The sequence below is a fragment of the Aythya fuligula genome, chromosome Z (assembly GCF_009819795.1).
Source record: "Aythya fuligula isolate bAytFul2 chromosome Z, bAytFul2.pri, whole genome shotgun sequence".
Classification (NCBI taxonomy): Eukaryota; Metazoa; Chordata; class Aves; order Anseriformes; family Anatidae; genus Aythya; species Aythya fuligula.
Window position 1 is genome coordinate 17603018 of NC_045593.1, and position 13083 is coordinate 17616100.

Below are 13083 nucleotides of genomic sequence, written 5' to 3' on the forward strand. Positions count from 1 at the left end.
CATTCAACAGACATTCAGAATACAGTGGATGAGCAAAATGAACATTCCAGAAAATTATAGTGTCCACCTCTAATATTTTTTTTTTGTTGTTGTTGTTATACATCAGTGTACTTTTTTCATGTCATGTTTGCTCTTATTCTTAATATTTTATTCTGTCTTCTTAGAGAACTTTTGAAAGGAGTGTTGCTTTCCACTGTCTCTATAATGTTTATTCCCTTATAATTTATTTTCAGAATTTTTGGCCATCTGCTTCAATTTCATTTAATTTTTTCCACCAGAAAATTTTGTGATTTTGTTTTCTTAAAAACCTCTACCACTTCATCTTTGTAAATTAGAAATGTATGACACAAGTAATAAAGACATAGCTAGGACTGGAGAAAAATATTCTGCTAAGGAAATATCATAAAGTAATGAAGCTAATAAGAATGTAGGGTTATTTTATGTAGTCTTGTGTATCACTTCTTCCCACATAAAATTCTTATTAAGTAATTAACCTTCTTCCAACTGATTGAAAGAGGATCCAAACAGAACTGTACTGGGTGACGATATAATTATATGTCTCTCCAGAATGAGAGTATATCCCAGAAAATGAATGAAAATATTTTCAGCTAATATCTGAATATCACTTAATTAATTTATTACATCTACAAACAAAGAGTAGTGGTGGTAGTATCCTAGTTGATAGTGGTAGTTAGCATCCTAGTAAGTATCCTTAAGAGATTTGAGTTTATGTTTCTCTTTCTACCTCCTATTTGACCTTTTGCAAGTGACATAGCACCAGATTTTCAAATATAAACAGTTAAACATAAAGATGGTTAGTGTCTATTTGTTTCTTTAAGGTCTGAGATACAGAGCTTAAAGACATACAGAATTTCTACACTGCATGATAAAATTTCATTAAGCTAATTCTAGAATTGGCATTACTGGAGAGTGTCTCTGAAACACCTGATTTAGATGCCCCTGAGCAACTCATGTGTAGAAGCAGTGAAGGCATGCTCATGAAATGCTTCATTCAAGGTAATAACTCTTCTTCAAGGATGTTTGAACATGTTACTAGATGAACATTCACATGATTTTTTTAAATTTTATTTTATTTTATTTATTCTGGATCTGGAAAGATGAAACTTCTTCATTCCTGTGAAACTACTTTTTTGTGTTCGGCTACCTTAGGGTCTCTGCACTGTGGCCCACTGGTTGAAGCAGACATGCTCCAGATGTTTAAAAATGTAGTGATTTTCTTCCTGCTACCCAGACATTCCATTTGTGAAGACAGTTTAATAATACTTTCTAGAAATGCCTGAAATGTGTTCAGACACTATTAATGAGAGACAGGTAAGCAGCTTAACATATTACTACATTTTTGAGATCCTATTAAAAGTATGAAGAATTTAGCCTATATAAATAATTCACACCTGATATTCTTTAACAACACTGAAAAATTTTCTAGAACAAAAGCATCTGTCCGAGTCAAACTTGCAACTTGTCACCTTTACTCCAGATGAGTATTATCTCTGTGTGTGAAGTTTTTCAATAATTTAGAGTGCTGATCAAGTGATCAAGTTATAGATCATTAATCCATGGCAGCAGAGATAGCAGAATTTGGCCCTAAAAAGAAAAAAGAAAAAAAAAAAAAAAAAACAAAAAGGACAGTTAAAAAACTATCAAACAGTACTGCCCTCCCCACACGCCAACGTACATACACAAACACATACACACACGTAGATACACACACAGATCTGGAGCCTGCCAGCTTTTTAGTGCCAGTATTTACCACAGTGACTACCGACCCCTGGAGATACGCAAAGCAAAATGTAAGCATAGTTTGGTGATATGGACATTTAAAAGTGCAAACATTCTAAAAGAAAGTCTGCACTTCAAAGGAGTCTGTCACAGTGAAGTCACCAGCAGAATGACTAACAATGTAATTTTTTATAAATGAGTGCCCAGTAAGCTAATATGCTTTTTAAACACAAGTCTTTTGTGCCAACTGATAAAATACAATCATTATCAATCTGGAAGAATGAATGAACTTTCAACAAGAAACCACCATGCACACTATGTACTCACTTTGTCATTTCTACACATGGTACAAAGGTGAGTTATCTGAAATACATCCCTCCTTCCCTCCTGTAAGGGAGGAATAGGAATCAGTAAATATATAATACAGTTATCACACAGGGTTGTAACATTTATGATGTGTTGATTGCATTGTGTGTAATATACAGGACAAATGAGCTTCATAGATGTAAGTGCTTATGGTCCACGTGTACGCTGGCGGTTGAGGAAGTTTAAAAATGGAGAGACTGATGTCTGGGCTGCCACCATCTTCTATCTTTACATTGGATGACTCGCATTGTTATCCTGATGAAATTTCTGCTTTTGTTCTTTGCCCTGGATATGACTCTTAGATCATTGCATGAATGGTTTGCTTTTAAACTACCTCTGGTCATTTGTGTTCAGAAGTTCAGTCCCTTTTCATCAAAATGAATGGCACAACTGCCATTATATTTGGTGTCACAAGACTGTCTGCAGTGAAAACAAAATGGAAAATAAAATAAAATAATAAATAAATAAAATAAAATAAATAAAATATAAAATAAAATAAAATAAAATAAAATAAAATAAAATAAAATAAAATAAAATAAAATAAAATAAAATAAAATAAAATAAAATAAAATAATAATCCTTCAGAAAAATATCCCAAACATTAAGAAATAGGAAAATTATTATAAAAAATCTCTTTGAGATGGATAAGAAAAGATACTCCGTTAATCTTCTACATTTAGAAATGTAGATGTTGGTCTGCAACATTTAATAGCAATAATTTCCATTATGTAATTGTACTCTTTATAAAACTTATTTTCAATAATTTTACAGTGTATTACTTCTTATTATTTCAACTGTAGTGCTGAAAAGTTCTTTTTGTTGCAAACCAGAACATATGGTATATGATCTGAAGTATACCTAACCCAGTCTTCTGACTCCAGCAGGGACTGGAACACAAATTCTCTAAAGGAAATTAAAGATTTCTGCTACAGAAAACAGGCTATGAATAACTATTTTACAAACAAGATACACAGAAAAAAAAAAAAAAAAAAAAAAAAAGAAAGAAAAAGCTAAAAAAAATAATAATAATATTGTCACACCCTCTTACACACTCAATTCAAAGCCCTGGTATTATATCACATTTATACTCTACTGTGTTAAACACCAAGAGTAGCTTCAAGTTACCTTAGATCATGCACTGAAGTTCATTTACTGGACTGTTCCAAATTATTTTTCACTACATTCAAGGACTGCAGTGAAACACTACACAATGAACAAGGAATATGGATTTAAACTAAAAGAGGGTAGATTTAGTTTAGACATTAGGAAGAAATTATTTTGTATGAGGGTGGTGAGGCACTGGAACTGGTTGCCCACAGAAGTTGTGAATGCCCCATCCCTGGAAGTGTTTAAGGACAGATGGAATGCAGCTCTGAGCAACCTGGTCTAGTGGGATGTGTCTCTGCCCATTGTGGTAGGGTTGGAATTGGATGATTTTGGGGTCTCTTCCAACCCAAACCATTCTGTGATTCTATCAGATGATTTGAAGAGTACAAAAAAATGAGGTTCTATTGTATCTGTAGATTGAGTTCTATAAAAGTATAGTAATCTCAACTTCTTTCCATCAGAGTAAATAGGTTACTTATGCAAATATGACTACACAAGTAAGAATCTGTATATAATGCAACAGATAATTATTTCTGTTTATTTGGAATTGTATCTCCTTTTATAACTAATACAAGAAAAACTGGTGATAAAAATAGGATGTTAATATTATAAATATCTATACAAATTAAACAGTTTCTGTTCTTTTTAGGAACTGTAGATGAAGACAAAATTTAGAATCATGAAGAGATGAAAACCAGAGAGATAAATGATCAGATATGTATGGTAATCAGGTGACATTGTGATAAGCACCTCAGAGATATGATAGATAGCCTTTGCAATACACTGTTTTCCTGATAATCTTTCCACATATATGATCATTTTTTCCTATTCAGAAAAATATTCAGTTGCTAATCTCTTTATACTTGTACTTGTTCTTTGCCCTTTTGGTCCCATTCACAGCCATATGAATCATTCCCCTTCCAGCTCACATAGCATTATATGAACATTGCTGATGGTTCAACTAGCACACAAATCACAAGCAATAAATATGTAAATTGTTCATTTTCATGCAAACACAAAGCCATCAATAGGCTTTTCATGCATAAAGAGAGTTGCTGAAAGTTGGAAAGCTTCTGAGAAATGAAGCATGAATCAGAAAAGTTTATTGTGAGAACTAATAAAAATCAATATAAATCAATAAATACACTACTAATGTAGATGCTAGTTTCCAAAGAAAAGTCAGAAACCTGAGTTGGGAAAAAAAAAAATCTGAATACAATTTATTTTTCATAATTTATTTATAATTTATTTTTTCTCTTGGCTATTGTCTTAATATCTTCTTTTCACTCTCTCATCTACCTTATACGAAGGCAATTGTGCAACCACTATGAATAAATTTGTCCTACATTTACCAAAGTAATTGACTTTGCTGATGATATGGACTATGCCAGTATAGAACCCAGGCATAAAAGTGCATTTGTTTCCAAAGATTGTGTAAAAACAAACAAACAAACAAACAATGGAAAAAAAAAAATCACAGTCAGGAGATTGTGTGGTTCTGTTTTTCCAGATTGAGTATCACTTTGTAATCTGTACCATTTACTGTTGTGTTTTACAGCACAGCAAGTTAATAGCATAGGTCCAGTATATACATTTTAATTGTCTATTTAAGAAATCATCACAATGTGCAGTTGTGTTTTCAGTTTATTTTGTATTAGTATTTTCAGTTTATTTTCTTTCTAACCACTTTTGTTAAAACTGCTTTGTTTCTCAGATCTGTGAATATCTATTCTGAAGCATTAAGTAATTGTCAGATGCTCATTAGCCAGCACTCCCACTCTGTCCTGTCTCCTTTTTTGCCTCCTGTCTTTCCAGTCCCTGACTCACCCAGCATGCTTGATTCAATGTTGTGATAAACAGTTTTCTTGATGCAGTGCCGCCTTTCTTGTTCTGCTCTGCAGAGTACTGAATACTATTTTTACTGTACAGCCATGTCCCTGCTTCAGTGATGTCACCTTTACAGAGTTTACTTATAAATTAATGTGTGACTGTACTGGCAAATCTTAAAATAACTATGTTTTACATCTAGATATATAGTTTTTCTCTACTTTTGCAACACTGTTTAATATAGTGTTTGACAAATGCCAATACTATCTGGCAAGTTAATGTTTAGTCAATATGTCAACACAATGAGATTGTTACAGGAATTAAGAATTGTCTCTGTGGATGTTAATTTAATAATATAAACTCATATCTTTGATACAATTTAGTAGCAGATGTTTCACACATCTTTGAAAAAAATCCTTGCCACAGTAAAATTATGTCAATAAGCTCACAAAAGTTTCTTCCTTATTTTTTTCAGTTAGTGCAAAGCTTGTTCCCTGAAGTATAAGGATTTATATTTAGTGCTGGTAACTGTATCGTCTCTGATAAAATCATTATCAAAGTCCAACTTTTTTTTTTTTTTTTTTTTTTTTTTTTTTTTTTTACTGCTTCTAGAGTCTGGCAGTTTAGAGAATTACTTTATATATCTGTTTGGAAGGTTTACATATGGCAGAAATCTGAATTTTGAATGACATTTCAGAGAATGTCTCCTTTAACAGGTCATGTTCTAATTTCTTCATAATTCTAAATGCTAAAATATTTCTCTGAAGTAAAATTTGATTTTTTTTTGGTCTACACTCAGCAGCTGATGCTCTCAGAAAAATGCCACATAGCATAATATTCATCATAAAGGCAATGAGAGATGTCAGCAATGCATTCTTAATCAATATCTCATAACTGTTCTTCCAACCATAAATGGTAGCCGGTATCATGGTTGACATTATGGCAGAAAGCCAAACTACATTTCTGGATGTCATACTGGCAGCAGCAAATGTAAGTAAGCTTTTGGTGCCCGGATGGTGGTGAGAAGAACTGGGGTCCTATGACTGGTAGCAGATCATGATCCGGAGGATATCAGTTCTGACATGTAGAAGACAGAATACTCAGGAAAGTCTCCATACAGACTATTCAGCATAGATGGTTCTTGGTTAATTAGCCTGTCAAGGGAGTTAGCTCTGGCTATACTTTTCTTTTATTATGGAAATTCATTTATATAAATGTCCTCCAATTTGAGTTTATTGACATAATTTTTAGTTTGATTTGTGACACTGAGCATGTTCATTGGTTCCTCACCCCTCATTGTTCCACCTGGAAGCATAAGCATTTTGGCAACTAGTTGTAACACACAAGTCCACTTTGCATTATGCTGCAGAGAGAAATAACTGTCCTATACTGGAGAATAGGAAAGTTTAAGAGATCTTGGCTTCATTCCCAGCTTGTCTGGTGCATGGACACAGAAAAAGCCACTTATGACTCAGATTTTAAAAAGTGACGAGAACCTGTAACTCCCAATGAAAGGTTGTCATTAATCTCTGTGCAACCATTCCTTTTACAAGAAAAATTCAGAATGTATGCAATCATGCTGGCTTAGAGACTAATCTTGACAGAATTTAGCACCTACTGTAAGAGCAGACTATGTACAAGGCACATGGAAGAGGAACACCATAGACACATTTCTGGGTACATGAGGAAGAAGGAAGTGATTGTGAGTGGTTACTATGAATTTAACAAGCCTGAGTCTTGCCTAAATAAACTGATTACTTTTTCTGATGAAATGACTAGATTTGAGGACAAGGAGAGAGTAGTGGGTACCATTTACCTTGATTTCAGCAAGGCTTGTGACATTTATTTTCCACAATATTTTCTACAAGCTGGGACGCAAGAATCTGGATGGAAGGCCAATTAGACAAGCAAAAACCTGGTTGGTTGGGCTCAGGGAATTGAGGTAAATGGGTTGTACTCTGTCTAAAAAACTGCAACACATGCAGTCTATACCATGATTGGTGTTTATCATCTTTCCAAATGACTAGGAGAAGGTAATGGAGTACTTTCTCCTTAGCCTAGCAGGTGACACCAAATAGAGGGGGTGGGGGGTAGTCAATGTGCTTAAAAGCAGAGCTCCCATCCAGATGGAGCTGGGCAAACTGGATAAATACTTGTTATGCAGTTCAGTCCAAAGAAGCGCTAAGCCCTGCACTTGGGAAGGCAGAACCCCAGACTATTGAGACTGGAGACTGGAGGAAAGTCTCCACAGCTCTTCAGGAGAGTGAGGTGCACAGGAGCCGCCCAGGGCTGGCAGCAGCAAAGACCAGCAACACATGACACTGCCGGAGCAGGAACTGCTGAAATATGCATTTTTTTCTCTGATTAGAAGTAAGTTGTTTGCACTGGAATAACTCATTTCTTTACACTTATTTAAATATATATCTATCTCATTTGTTACTCCTTGTTTGAGATTGGAGGAGAAAACAAACAGACAAGCAAACAAACAAAACACACCTATATTCCTGATTTACACAATAGAGTAAAATAGTCCATTGCTGGACTTATCTGACAGACAATGAATGCCTCTTTCCTTACCTATGGCTTTGAAAAGGAGACCTCCAAAACAGGGATCTGAGACCCAAGTTAGGAGGCTCAATAAGACTGCCTCCTGACAAGTAACGTTGCAGGGAGGAGAGCCTGACAGCTGGAACTGCAGTACATTTGGATTGAAGGGAAACAAAAAGTGATGCAGGTGAGATGACAGATAACAAGAGGGATCTCAGTGGGATCTAAAAGCCTGTAATTGACTTCTCACAGAAGAGAAAAGTAGAAGGTTCCTCTTTCCATTCCCTTCCCAGACTGACCACTACCATTTTGAGCAATTTATTTACTTTTATTTTTAAAAAATATATAAAATTTTCCCTTAGTAATTATGAACATTTTTTTATCCCTTTAATTTTATTTAGCTAGTGTCTGTAGTGTTGACTCAGAGTGACTGTAAACTAATTTGTAAGCTTTAATGTTTACACATATAGATAGGCTATATAGTCCAAGAACCTTGGCTAAATACAATTTGGAAAAAAAAAAAAAAAAAAAAAAAGTGAATATTTGAATGTAGATTTAAAAGTCAGACTAAGTCTAGCTTTGAAAAATATCTGAACATTTATGGGATGAATGAAATTCCTTTTCTTGACAACTTGTAAATGTTGTCAAGTTGTCAAGTTGTTTGCTACTTAATTTTGCCAATTAAATAGCAAAGTACTTAATTGATTCTTTCTTAGCTTATTCTCCAACTCAAGAATCAACTGAAGTCAGGAACAAGCTCTGTGAGGAACCTAGTCTTGAACCATATTGAATTGCCTTTCTTGTTTAGTAACTACATGTATTTACATGTAATTAAAAAAATAGAGACTTTTAATTTTGGGAACAATTTAATTTTAGTTTAGTTATTGGAATATAAAATGTCAAAGCAGTGCACGGAAGATCTTTTTAATATATGGTTGCCTAGTGAAAGATATTCTCTCTGGGGACTTTGTCTGGTTTCGAACAGAGATGTGATTGTTGTCAGAATGCAATTTAGGTGTCTGGACAATGGTGAAAAGACTTTCGAGAAGCAGAAAATTGGCAGTTGGGAAAAGCATGGTAGTAATGTAACATTTTCCACAGTAGCCAGCTTTCACATCCAGAGCAGGAAGTTTAAATTAATTCCTATATTTTCATATTACATAGAGATTGGTTATTGTTTTGAGAGCTACTATGTCAGAAATAGCATAGAACAAGAAGACAGTGAAAATTGAGTGCAAATTTGAAGATATGGCATTTCTAAAGACATGAAGTTACTAAATCAGCTACCACACAAGAAAGTGTAAATCTGTGTACCTTAAGCTTTTACTAACAAAGAAGGCTATATTTGGGTCTGTTTAACTAAAAGTCAGCTAAAGCAATTTTGATTAACAAAGGCTGTGAAGTGTCACGAAGTTAATGGCATCCTGAGAGGCAGGGCATATCAGTTAGATTTAACTCCTCTGTGGAAAGTAGTTCATAAATAAATTTTCAAGCTCTCCTGACAAAACATTTGCTGAGAAATGTAAAATTATAGGTGCATGCTTGACAGTAAAATTTATACAACAAGCAGTAAAAAGAACCTTTATTAACATAAACAACTCAAGTATCCTAATCCCCTTCAGAACTACTAAGCTTCTCAATGTGATGAACTCTGGACAAGAAAGTTATCTTGCATGTAATTTAGCATTAAGAGATACCCCTGTCAACATCTTTTTGAGCAATGCTTTCTCTCGGAGGACATTAGAATTGTTTGTAAAACTTCTCCTGATTAACTTAGTGTTTAGTGTAATGTGGTTAGCACAGAAGTTAAAATTGGAAAAGACAATGGAAATGTGCATGGAAAGGGTTATTTATTTTTTTTTTTCTAGGCTAACACAGATCCTCAATTATTTATCACATTTCATGAAATTCAAGGGACATTAAATGAAGGCAGCTGTACTGGCTCCTGTGTCAGGTTACTATCTGACACCCAAATAACACAGGAAAGCCACTTCTTCATGTCTTTGCCATCATGCATTCTACACTTGGTGAAAGCAGTCAGTAACTGTTGTTTCTTTCCTTCCTAAATGCTCATAGGTAACTTCAAACAGTCCTGGTATTACAGTATTGATACCTTAGTGCCGCAGCTGCAGCAAAACTGTTATCATTATTGTGTTTACCCTTGGTTGGGTTACATTTTTTCCTCCCAAATCAACAAAAATTCCAGCAAGCACACACAACATCTCCTTGGCAAGCTTTCTGTCTTTTATAGGCATCAAACATATTTCATACTTTTTTTTTCCCTTATGGGAGGCTGCTATGTCTAAGAAATAAATTGAGGTAAATAGAGGCAAAGAAGAGTAAAAGATTGCCTGGTTTTAATTAAATGACACTAAGACACTGTTTGAAAACACCAGTGAATACTGAATTGGCACTCTGAGCTGCTAACACTGGGAAGAAATAAACTAATAGGAAAAATGGACCATAAAAAAATTTGGGTTTACCATAGCAGTAAACAATGCATCCTTTTCATTATTTTCTTCTCTCAGACAAAGCACACACATGCAATCCTATGTGCAGGATTGCACACATCCTGTGTACAGAAGACAGATCCATAAAAAGGTGTGATTTTGTATAGACACATTTAGACTACCCTTTAATTAATCAAGTGAATGCTTCATTTTTATTTCAACTCATTCACAATTTCTGACTTTGTTGTGTCATTATATATGACATTTCCACATTTGGAAAAAAATGTCAAGCTATAATGTTCACCTACTGCAGTGTACTGCCTCTGCTAAACAGAAATCATGATTGACTGACAGCTTGGATCTCTGAAGGAATAATTTTCAGCAAATAGGAAATACCTAACTTTCATTAGTTGCTTTAAAATATTTGTAAAAAAAAAAAAAAAAAAAAAGCATTCTTTTTTTTCTCTCTTTTCTTTTTTTTTTTTTCTGTTTTATGAACCACTAATCAATCCTCTCTCTTTTACTTTTACCTTTTATTATTATTATTATTTTAACCCATATATGTCACCCTACAGTCACCAAAGGTATAGTGCTTAAATCATTTACTACAAGTTGGCTCAAGTGAAAAAGACATAAGATTTACTATGTAAAGCAACATATATTAATCATAAATCTATTCTTAGAGATCTATTCATATTACACGTTTTGAGCACATATAGCTGATGGGAAGGTGGGGTATAATAATTTTAAAAAATATAGGAAATAATAGAATTTACTAGAGGTACTGTCCCTAGTTCACTACCATTGCAACTCTTTCTGTTGGACTTTAAATCATGACACTTTTAGTGTTTTTTTTTTTTAAATCATTGTTGTTTGATTAATACCTGGAAAGAAAACCTTGAATTGAATACTGGTGGAAGTAATGATTTATATGGTTGATCAGGATCTGAGCTTAGATTGTTCAGGGTCAGGTAACTTTGTTAAGAAAACTAAATCCCTGTTTAATTTCAATAATAAATTAGTCCTCAGAAATTTGGATGCTTACGTGTGAATGCTGCTCTTCCTTTTATAATAGCGTAGGGCCAGGATTAGAGGCCAAGTTCTTCACTAATGAAAACTCCACAAAAGAGAAGAAATTATGCCAACCACATTTTTATTTATTTATTTTTGTGTGTGTGTGTGTGTCCAGAAACAGTGTCTACAAAACCTTTTGAATTCTCAGAGTCTTTTCAGAAGAGACAGAGAGACAGCTAGGAAATGACTGTATTCACTAAAACTGGAATTGAAAGGTCTTTTCTATCCTTGTAAAATCTTTATGATTTTTGAAAACCAGCCTATATGTCAAAAATTTATAAATTTTTTTTGTTGTTGTTGTTGTTGTCATTGTCTTTCTTAATCATTTTTATCAATACTTGAGAGTCACTAGTTATTCTAAAGTTCCTTTTAACATTTTCAAAAAAAAAAAAAAAAAAAAAAAGGCATTTTTATTTCATAATAGAAAACATTGCTTAGAAAACACTATTCAATATCAAGGAGATTTTGTCTTTCATTTTAACTTCAGAAATCTCTCAAATAATTATTTTGCTGTTTTGATAAGTTGATTTTTTTTTTTTAAATAATAAACTAACTAACTAAATAAAGATGTTTCACTGAAAAATTCCTTGTCAGTTCTGTCACTGACACTGCTGCGAATGACTGAATTCATTTCCCTCCATAGAGCTTCCTGCTGTGATCCTCTGAGGGAAGCATGAGCTGATCCACCAAGTAGACGTGCCTTGGTGAGGTGCTGGGGTACATAGCCGTGGCCTTTTCTCCACACAATGCTTCCCTGGCCTTACTAACACAAATGTTATGTTTCATTCACTCCTGTATGTTTTAAAAAGCAGTAGCAGTAAAAGAGGCAGACCTCTAATTCAAGAAAAAGTGACTACTTTGAAAGCCAAGATCACAGATCTGAGCTGGAGGTTAGAAAGTGCAGAAAGATTGCCCAAGGTAGATTAAGGGTGCCTAAGAGAGCAGGATTTCCTCATTGCTTCTGCAGTGCTGCAAATTTAGGGATCAGTGTCCTGTGCTCTCTTTCAGCCCAGAGGGAGGATCCAGTAAGGAATTGAAGTGCTATGTAAACCCTGAGGTGTGTATCTCTCTGCAGGCATTTGCCATGGACTGCTCCCACTTCATGATGTTTCTGAAAAGGAAGAGAACAGGATAAGCCCCTACTTTTATCCTGAGCTATACAGATTGATTAGGAACACGTAACTGATAACTGTGTTTGTGGGGACTTTTTTTTCCCCACGTATTACTGAGTCCTGCCACTACTAATATCTAGTGACATCTTTTGGCACCTGTTCCAAGGCATTCTTAGCAACATCAGAGAGCAAACATAATATTGGCAAGAAATTACATTTTACAGGCAGCCATGAACCATCACTTACACCATTGCAATTATTTGAGTTTATGTCAGGTGTAGCTAAAAGTACATCCTAACTTTACTAGGAATTCAACTTGAGCATCAATTTATTGTTGTGCCTTTTTTTTTTTTTCTAAAACTTGTATTGTGACTAGATGTACACTCATGTCTGCGTTCCCTGTTTCTACTCAACACCATAGGTGTTCTGCATCATCTAATTAAAAAAAAAAAAAAAAAAAAAGATAAAAAAAATAAATTGAATTGTCTTCTGCAATCTGAGTAGAAAATTCCCCATAAAGTTGCAAACAGAAGAAACTCTTGTATATTTCTATTCAGAAAGAAGCCAAGGCATATCCAATATATTATAAGCTTCCTCTGCAATTTACTATGACATTTAGCCAAATTTTACTTATTTGCATGCCTGATTTCAACCTTCTGCACTTAGGAAAATCTGAATTGTCTATGAATTTTTTTCCATATACTGTCTGATAATCTATTTTACTACCTCTGTAGAGGGACTTCTATACTAGTAAACACTCAACTACAATAAATATAACATTTATCATAATATCAGAGAGTAATTCCAGTGGCTGTAGACATGAAGAAATCTATTCTGTTGAAAGGATAAATTGTCAGTGC

General features: G+C 34.1%; 1 long non-coding RNA gene across 1 annotated transcript in view; it reads right to left on the reverse strand.

Moving 5' to 3' along the window:
- Nucleotides 1-256: 256 nt before the first annotated feature.
- The window catches only part of LOC116501141, a 37674-nt gene continuing 24847 nt past the window's right edge, over nt 257-13083 (reverse strand). The window contains exons 3-4 of the long non-coding RNA XR_004254372.1: nt 2068-2127; nt 257-1605 (exon numbers count right to left, since the gene is read on the reverse strand). This is a non-coding gene — a long non-coding RNA (uncharacterized LOC116501141). The remainder of the gene's footprint in view (nt 1606-2067; nt 2128-13083) is intronic.